Source organism: Passer domesticus, chromosome Z (assembly GCF_036417665.1).
Source record: "Passer domesticus isolate bPasDom1 chromosome Z, bPasDom1.hap1, whole genome shotgun sequence".
NCBI lineage: Eukaryota > Metazoa > Chordata > Aves > Passeriformes > Passeridae > Passer > Passer domesticus.
The window spans coordinates 32,491,672-32,501,550 of record NC_087512.1 but is presented as its reverse complement, the minus strand read 5'-3'; the positions used below and the strand labels follow the sequence as shown (position 1 = coordinate 32,501,550).

The 9,879-nt window shown below is 39.3% G+C and overlaps 1 long non-coding RNA gene across 1 annotated transcript; it reads left to right on the top strand.

Moving 5' to 3' along the window:
- The first annotated feature begins 361 nt into the window (after positions 1-361).
- Positions 362-4,966, top strand: LOC135289884 (uncharacterized). Its single transcript, XR_010352615.1, has 3 exons — positions 362-646; positions 1,250-1,383; positions 3,728-4,966. It is a non-coding gene; the product is annotated as an uncharacterized LOC135289884 (long non-coding RNA).
- Positions 4,967-9,879: the final 4,913 nt, after the last annotated feature.

Sequence of the window (9,879 nt, the reverse complement as noted above, 5' to 3'; positions counted from 1 at the left end):
GGTAAAATTTGTGATGACAGGGAACGAACTAAATAATTTTGCAGCAATCCAGAAACATGAAATTTATGAAACATATCTGTTGCGGTGTGATGTCAGGGCTTGCCTCAGTTCCCTGGGTCTCTCCCTGAAATTACCTTTCCCAGGTGGCTGTCAATCACCTCTACTTTTCCCCACCCTTGACCCCTGCTGGACACTGTCTATCAACCCAGAAATTCCAAGAGAGCATCGAGTGATTGGCAGGTTCAAAGGATGCTCTCCACCCTCTGGGGGGCCACTGGCCCACCCAGGTGTCCCTCTCACCTGAGACCCCCTCCTCCTGTGCCTGGTTGGTGGTCCCTGGGTCCCCTCCCCGGCCCCTCTCCCCAGGTAAAAGGACAAGCAGAGCACGAGGTCAGGAAGCTGGTGGAGAGTTCTGGTGGGAGCGTTCAGGGGACTGTTGCAAGATTCAGAGGCCGTGCCACCATAATAAAAACTCCGGATTGAAAACTCTCCATCAGGACCTGCTCCTTTCTTCACCTCGCCTTAAGGGTTTCTCCAGATCGGGAAGGCCTGAGGAGTGACCTCCTCAGCAGCAAGCTCCAGCCCGCAAGCTCTGGAGCTCGGGGCATGCCCGGACTTGTCTCCATGTGCCCAGCTGTGACCACAGGTAATGAACAGCGTCCCTGGGGAGAAAATTCCACAGGTGCTGCTATTTGGTCAGCAGCCGAGGCCAGACAGACCAAGGCAGTACCATCTGTAATATTGGTCAAACATGTCCAGTTCCAAATTCATTAAACAGAGAACTATCTGCAGCCGTTCGTTATGACTGGTTGTGCCAGTGTGTTAGTAGGGAGTCATATTTGCAAAAGATAAAAGGGAAGGTGATAGAGACCAGAGTTTAGCCATGCTTTTATCATCAATTAAGGTAATTTCAGAGAAATTATGTATAATTCTTCCCAGTAAATGGTAACTCTTTTAAACTCTGTTTTCACAGTTACAGGACACTGCTTTATAAGGTTTTCAAGGCAGAATAACACACACCTGAGGCAGATCTAATGTTGCTATGAAAGGTCTTTTGTCAGATTTTAGCTATATACTTTTAAACCTGCAATCCTTAACCAGTGCAGCATTCCTAATGAAGACCAGGTGCTTTCTCCACCCTTCAGACAAGGAACTGGCATAAGTGCTACTGTGTGCTATCTGGGAGCTTCTCATTTGTCTCTCCAAATGGGCTTTGATGCTTGCCATAAGGTGCCTTTTAAACTTCCAGAGTGAAAAGAAGCTCAAGCCTTCAAGAAAGTCCAGTGGAACAATCAAATAAGGTCAGACTGGGAAAACAAACAAATGTGGTGGCTATGTGTGGAGCAAGAAAAAACTTGTACTAAAAAAGGTACTTCATTACGGGTATGTAGCCATTACCTATTCTTTTCTTACTTGGATTTGGGTCAGAGACCTGAATACGCAGGAAATAGCAATAAATTAGCTATAAAAACTGCAAGATAAATATCAAAGAGACCATGTTATTGGCAGTTGCTAGATAGTCTAATTGAAGGGCCCTTATTCCCTTACATGTTGAAAGTTTGCTCTTTAGTCTGGAAATGAGTAATGGATGTCTTCAACAAGATTTATTTTTAACAAAACACAAGGTTTTAATTGGGATTGTACTTACACAGTTATAATATTCCACTATGGAACATGAAAACATTTTAAAAGGAATTCCTTACAGAGCACTTTTCTCACTTTTCTTTGCATTTCTATGTATTAATTTTGAGGCTGTCCACTCCCCACAATTTATAAGTTAAGGAAAAGTTAATAATGACTCTGAGAAGATGAAAAAAGAAACCTGTTTAAGGAGAAAAGAAAAGAGAAAATGTCTACATTTTCAGCACGAGCTTAGTTAATTATCTGACTCCTTCCCAGCCACCTCTGGCACATGACACTACCTCAATGGAAAAATTAGCATTTCTACATTGAGGAGAAAACCAGGCATGGGCAAATACCAATATGTGTGACACAGTGCTTAACTTTGAAGTCCATGTTTAGTTTAGAGTGGACTTGAAGCACTGCAGATATAGGGCTTATTTTTTATCCTTCCTTTTACATATCATGTTCTTGAACTGAAAGTACGGAGTGGGAGGAGAGAGAAGTTTTGTATAAGATAGAATTTTGAAAGGCTAAGCTGTGGTGCAGTGAATATAATGAATCCTCTTGTTTATGAGTCCTCCTATGGTGAACTCTGATGCAGCAAAGAAGTGGAATGACCAAAAGTGATTTATTTTCCTACTCATTTGTTAATGACTTTGTGTTTGGGATGCCTATGGAGTTTCTGGCCAAAATTTGCTTGAGCCATAATACATATACATCATTTGAAACCAACAAGTCAATCTGCATACATAATCTGAGCACTGTGGATCTACTTTTTTTTCTGATAAGTCAGTCAGCCTTACCCTGATCCTTGATCCCTCTGAACGTGGTGGAACACCTAGTCCTGTAACCATTTTTAAGCAAATAAAGGATGAGAAAAGGATGAGACAGTTATCAGGAACATGGCTTCATCATAGGGAAGTGATGACTGGCCAACTTTATAAGTTTCTGCAATAAATGACTGGTGTAATAGATGACATGAGAGCAGAGGATATTGCCTACAGTAAGGCCTTTTACACTGTCACACGTAAGGTCCCTGTTAATGTTTGGATGCACTGTCAGTGATGTAAGTTGAAAACTGACTGAGTGCCCAGGCCCAGAGAGTGAAACAGAGTCTAGCTGAAAGTCAATAATGGCAGTAAAATATTATGTCTTTACTGGGTCAAGTTCTGTTAAACATCATCATTAATAATCTGGCTGATGAGGCAGAATTTTCCCTCAGCAAATTTGCTGCTGGCACAAAACTGGAAGGAGTGGCTGATACACCAGTTGATCCTGTTGTCAGCCAGAGAGATCTGGCCCAGAGAAATGGACCAATAAGAACTTGGTGTGGTTGAGCAAGGAGAAGTGCAACGTCCTGCCCCTGGGGATAAACAAGCTGATGCTCCGCTGTATGCTGAGGGCCACTCAGCTGGAGAGCAGCTAGGCAAAAGGGACTCAGGGATCCTGGTACATCCCAAATTGAACACGAGCCAAGATTGTGTCCTTGCAGCAAAGACAGCCAACAGAGCAGATAGGATCTTGTGTTGCATTGAAGTAATGCCCGCAGGTCAATGGAGGTGGCCCTTCACTGAATGCTCCTCCCTGGTCCTAGGCACTGCTGAAACCTTACCTTAAATCCTGTGATCAGTTTTGGGCCTCTTACTACAAGAAAAACTTTGTCAGAGGAGGACAAAGGAGCTGGTGAAGGGTCTGGGGCACAAGTATTTTAAGGAAGAGCCAAGGGAACTGTGGTAGTATGGACTGAAGAAAAGGAGGTGGACACCTTATCTCTCTCTACAACTACTTGAAAGGTGGTAAGGCAGTGGTTTTGTTACTGCTCACAAGTAAAAAGTGATAGGACAAGAGGAAATGGCCTCAAGTTGTGCTAGAGGAGGTTTATAATGGAAATTATAAACATTTTTTTTTTACTGGAAGGATGATCAGGCATTGGAACAGACCATCCACGGAAGTGGTAGCATCGCCATGCCCGGAAGTGTTCAAAATGTGTGTGGATGTGGCACTTGGGGTTATGGTTTAGTGCTGAACATGGTGGTGCCAAGCTGATGGCTGGACTTCGAGGTCTTTTTCAACTGTAATGGTTCTATGATTCATTTCTCCTCAGCAACAGCGAGGCCATCCCTGGAGTTCTGGTTGAGCTTTGAGCTCCTCAGTCCAAGAGAGACATGGACATACTGAAGATTGTCCAGCAAAGAGCCACTAAGACCATGAAGGAAATGCAGCATTTCGCCTTTGAGAAAGGAGACAGCTCAGGCTGGAAAAAAAAGGCTCTTGAGGAAAATTATTAATGTATATAAATACTTAAAGCAAGAATGCAAAGAAGAGAAAAACAGGTTCTCTAAAGTGACAGGACCAGAGGAAATGGACACACACTGAAATACATGAAGTTTCCTGTGAACCTCAGGAAGTACTTTACTATGAGGATGACCAAGAACTAATGCAGATTGCCCAGCGAATCTCCATTCTTGGAGATGACCCACCTGTTCCAGGTGGTTCTGCTTGATCAGGGCAGATTATGTCCACAGGTTGCTTCCAACATAAATCATTCATGTTCTTTACTTGAATGACCTCTGGATCAAACACTTTTGTATAACTATTGTATCTTCTTAAGCTCTAGCCAGCATACCTCTTAGGAAAAAATGCTCATACTGAAATTGTTGGAACTATTGCTGGTATTGTTTATGGTAATGCAACAATATATTTATATATATTAACATTAAAAAATTCTGCTCTGCTATATATTCTGTTCCTCTTTTTACTTGAAGTTATAGTGTAACTGCTCTCTTTAATCAAAAACTTTATCATCCCAACTCTCTGAGGAAGATCTGTGCTTTTAGAAGGGATTCAAGAATACATATTTAACATAGTCTTGTTAAATTCTAAACAATATTAATAATATTTTCAACAAATTTGAATTTCAGTTAATGTGTCTTTCTGGGTCCACTGACAGAAAAAGAAGAAAAAGACTGAAAATTATAAGTTTTTATGTTGTAATGAATAACCCACACCAGGGTGATTATACTTGAAATGAAGCAAAGAGGACAATGACACCAGGTACTGTCAGTGAGGTTGTATTCTGCAGTATATTGTAATTGTTCTAGGAATGCAGTATGAATATCTAAAAATGAGAGATAATCATACATAATTGACTAATTAATCCTTTGCTTAGTTTTCAGCTAACTTTGTTATTAAAACCTGAGATGCTGTTTTACTTTTTTGTGAGTGACTGGATACAACTATGAAGTATTACAATATTTTATTTAGCAGAAAATAGACACACTGAAAGCTCAATATTTGTTTTATCTATATTTTATGGGATTAAAATATTTATCTGCACAACTAATTGTACATATTTGAATTATTTCTGATTTTCCTAATGTCTTTTTGGCAGTTGAAAATTGGCGTATAGTTCCTGCCCAAAAGATTCTGTGACAAAGCAACCCCTGAATGAGGATAAAGAATCCTGGCCACCCAAAGTGTTAATTCTTCAAGTCCAACCTGTTTAAACCTCTGGTACAACAAAGTTATTTCAGCAATCTTTACAGAATATTTATAACTATCATATACTAATTACAGAAGAGGAACAAACCTATGAACAGCCTAAGCCAATCTATTGCCTATAAGAATTTCTAAGTGTCACCATGGACAACATAAATTGCTTGCAAGGCACAAAGTCATGGAACAGTTTAACCATGGGAGAAGTCTTTCACTAATGCTGGCCGATAATCAGTTTTGTACCAAGGCATGAGTCCTTTTGTCTCAGATACATATGTAAACTGTATGAGAGTGCCCTGCCTCACCTTCAGAGTCCCGGGATTACAGTTTGTGGTTCCTGTCAAACAGTGGCTTTAGTCTCCATAAAGAGTGACTGACTAACTCTGAATGACAGTGACACCCCTGGTGCCTAGGTTTTCTTCCATGGAGAGACAGTCTATGTCATAATATGTCATACCCCAGAAAAAAATTAACTCCCCAATTCTTCAATCAACAACAGAAACACAATTAAACAAATTCATAGAGCCCCTTATAGCTGACTTTCATAAGAATGCCTGATTAAACCCTGAGGTGTCTTGCACCTGGACATCCACAAATTTTCTTCTAAAACAAACACTGCAGCGGTTAAGAATAAATGCCACTTGTTCTGGTCATTTTTTCCTGAATCTCTCTTTCTTCAATCTGTCCCGTTCTTTTTTTTTTAACTGCCTGTGATCTGTTTGAACAAAAAGACAGATGTGAAGCAGCTTACTATCTTTTTTCACGGTCTTTGGATAGGTAAAATGGAAGAAATGGCATTGTATGCCTATGTGTCTGAGTCTTAACCTATCCTGACAGCAACAGTATTACAGTTTGCAATTGTTCTCATTCATAAAAGGGATAAATAGATCTTTCTCATGGTGGAGTGCTCAATTTAAAATAATTCTTTTCCTCTGGCTTTTTTTTTCTTTATACACTACTGCATTCTCTGTATGTGCTCTGCATGCTCTGTCCCTTGTGTCTAACTGCAAGTTTGGTAAGTGACATCAGCCTCTAAAAATGTAGTTAGTTTTCCTTGTTCTCACATTCTGTTCTCTAATGCATGTAGTTTTTCTTCTTTTATAATAAAACTTTTTCTGTACTATTCATTAAATATTCATGTCCAGATGAAAACTAATGCACAGAATCTTCATGTAGAATGGTATTTCAAATTATGACTTCTTTTACAGCATCCATATTTCCCCCCAAAATTTTAGCTAGTGATGTTTTCATTATCTTTGTTCACTTTGCTGATACTTGCAAAATGTTATAAGTTTTGTATTTCTTTTTATGTGCTGGTTATGGTATAGATTTTTGCTGTTTGCAATAACACGTGAACCTGTATCTGGTTAGTATTTTTCCTGTAAGGTGGAGTTCCTAAAACCTTTCTTTCTAGAAATATGTTGCAGTTATTTAGAGTATTGTGTGCCAAAAGACTTGGCCTTCCATAAGCTTTGGCCTCAAGCAGATGACTGTCTTATATTGGTTAACTCTAGTTATTCCTGTAGTTGCTTTAGACCTGTTCCTCTATATTGCATTCTTTAACATTTCACTTACATCCGTTACTGCCATACATTTTCTTCTAATTATATGCTCTGTTTGGCATAATCTCACTCATATGTGTCATATAGTTCCCATAAACTCATGTGTTAATGATGTCTTCTTGGTCCTCTCTGTGAGAGTTAAATGAAAAATCAGGAAATACTTGAAACTAAAAGCTTCAAATACATGAGTCAAGGCTAGCTCTGAATAAATAGTCATCATTCTACTATTTTTTTTAATAAAACTATTTTTTGCAAATATAAATGGGATTACAGGTCTTGATTTGTCTAGTCCTTTGGAGTGTGAAGTGATACTCACTGCTTAAGATACTTGCAGGATTTATGCTCTGTTCTGTGAAGGACTTCAACTCTCCCCAAATAATGAAATTCCTTTGCTGCTGCTTGACTGTATTTTCTCTAGAATTTTGACTGTTAAGGTACAGTTTCAGCAGAGAAAATGCTGGCCTCTGGTTGTTAAAAATTCTTGCAAGAGCTGTTAGTAAAATCACAATCCTCTATACAGTACGGGAACTAAATTGAATAGAGGTTTGATATGAATAGACTGAGATCATCTACCAGTGTGATAAAAAAAAAATTATTAATTATTGTTATTATTGTTATTATTACTACTACTATTACTACTACTAATAATAATACTATCATCACCATAATCATCATCATCTTCATCATCGAGGCTTTATTTTTAATAAATAAGCCTTTTAGGACTGAGTGTGTCATTCAGCTTTTGAAAGAAAAACATAAAATGTCAGGGAGACAAAATACACTTAATTTTAAAAGTATTGTTTATACAAAGCTTTTCCACTTCCATTGTGGTCTAAAAGTTAGGTTTCACACTTGTTTTCAATTGCTTTTTGTAACCTTCAGAGTTTTGGTGACACTGCAGCCTCCTCTGGTCACCAACACATTCTATCTACCACATCTGGCTTGTATGGCTACTTATGCAGCCTTTCTCAGGGCATGAGCTCTTTCCCTGCAGCCCCAGCCATTTTTCTGGGAGAGCTCACCTGAATTCGTCTCCTAAAAGGAACACAGTGCAAACTGAGACATAAACAAAACCAACCTACTGTCTACCAGAGGCCGTGTGTCTATAAGTGAGAGTATGGAGGCCTAAAGGCCACAGACACAGTCAACTGCAGCAGTTTCCTTATGCATTTTGGGGTCTGCTTTTCTCTCCAGGCTGTTTTCTTTTTTTGTTTGGTTTGGGGCTGTTTAGTGTTTTGTTTGGGGTGGGAGGGGAGAGAGGAAGGATTGGCTTGTTTTGTTTGTAATTTTTTTCTTTTTTGTGGAGTTTTTTTAGTTGATTGGTGTTCGTTTTTTTTTTTTTTTTTTTTTTTTTTTTTTTTTTTTTTTTAAGTGAAAGATTCACAAAATGTGCATTATCCAGTGTAAATTTAGTCAGGTCTTCAATCCACCTCCTGGATTAAAAGCATTGTTTTTCCAAGTTGTTTTTAATTACCTCTTCAATGAAGGTGAACAAACTGCAGTCAGATCACACTATTCAGCATGGTTCAAAAGTTTTATGAGCTATGTTGCACATCACAACAAGGTGTGCAACCAACTTTCATAAAACAGGTCAGTAGGTCTCAGCAAGATACTAGTTTTACTCTGAATGGTCCCAACAGCATGTTTTCTTGCAAGGCTTTTGTATAAATTCAGCATTTACACTGCTGGGAATGAACACAATCTCCCATTACCAGGATTTTGTCCTAAATTTCAAACAGTGGTAGGCAAATTTCAACTGTAGCATACCTGCACTGTCTGATGGGAAACTTAACGCTGTCCATAAAAATAGTAATCTATATGTTGAGGGGCTATAATGGAAACAGTCTCCTATGCCTTCCACATAGGTTTATTGTAAAAGTAGCACAGGTACAGATTGCTCAAACTATGTTCCCAGCTCTATGACATGCCTTCCATTAAGATATCACAGAGACTCTTCAATTTCTCTTTTCCTTTCAAACTATTTTCTCTATTTCTGTGTTTTCATTTCTTCAGTAAAATTCTTGGTTATTTGTTCAGCACCAACAGTATAAGGGCACAATTACTGCTTCAACTCTTCATAGAAGAGTGTTTAAGAACAGCAGGTGGGCAGTGTTGCCAGCAGTTATCTTCTAATCAAGATTTCCAATAGAAAAGGGGTTTTCAAAATTTCTCTCTGGTTTTTGTGTAAGAACTCCTGATAGTGAATCTACTGCCAATTAGAAGTGAGGGGAAGAAATCTTCAAGTTTTCGGTCAAGGAAAAGAAAGAAGGGCAGGGAAGTGAGAGGCAAACGAAAGTAAGAAAAATGAAGAGGATTTAATTTCCTACTGGCTCTCACTTCACAACTCAACATTTCTTAGCAGCACGCCAATAATGTCAAAAGACTGCAGAGAGGATCAGACCATACTGCTAGGCAGTGCGTATGCAGGGGGAATATTGCCTGTGTTGAAACAGTGGCACAGGAAATCTCTAAGGTCTTCTCTGAGGCTTGGTAATATTGTTCAGAAATCAGGCTTTTGTTTGCTTCTAATATAGATGTCCTGGTTTCTATCTCAAGATATTGGGACCTGGCTGGGGTGTGCACATGGAGTCAAGAAGGTGAATGGTATCCTGTCAACCCTGATCCCAGAGCCATGATTAAAGTAAAAATGGCATGTGAAGGTGGCAAGGGAGAGGGATGGGAAACAGAGAGGGAGAAGGAGTACGCTGAATTATTTTGCCTTTGGGAGTTTTGCCCATGGTTTATAGAGACAATAAAGCAGTTAAAGGAAAGAATGTTGCAAACCCAAGGGAGGGTGAATACTGGGAATCAGGAAAGGCAGTCTGAAACAATCTTCCTAATGAACAAATGCAGAGGATAGCAGAGTGATGACCTTGTACTGTGCCCAGTGTCACCTGCAAATTGTACCTACATGTTTTTGTAACTTCATGTTATTAGCGTACTTCTGGATTGTTACTGTCGTGTTTCTTCTGTTGGCATAAAATTTCCTTTTTTCCTCTTCCTCTTACACCACACCAGCCCCCATCTCGTGAAACAGGATCAAGTTTCAAACTGCAGTCTGAAATGAAAAAAAAAAAAGAATAATAAGGAAGGGCCCTGGAAAGGAAAAAGTAGCTTGTGGTTTTAAGGGCCTCCTAAGGAATTCCCAGTGTGGGCCACCTCCAACTGCAAATGCTTTATCTATGAATGTAAACTTCAT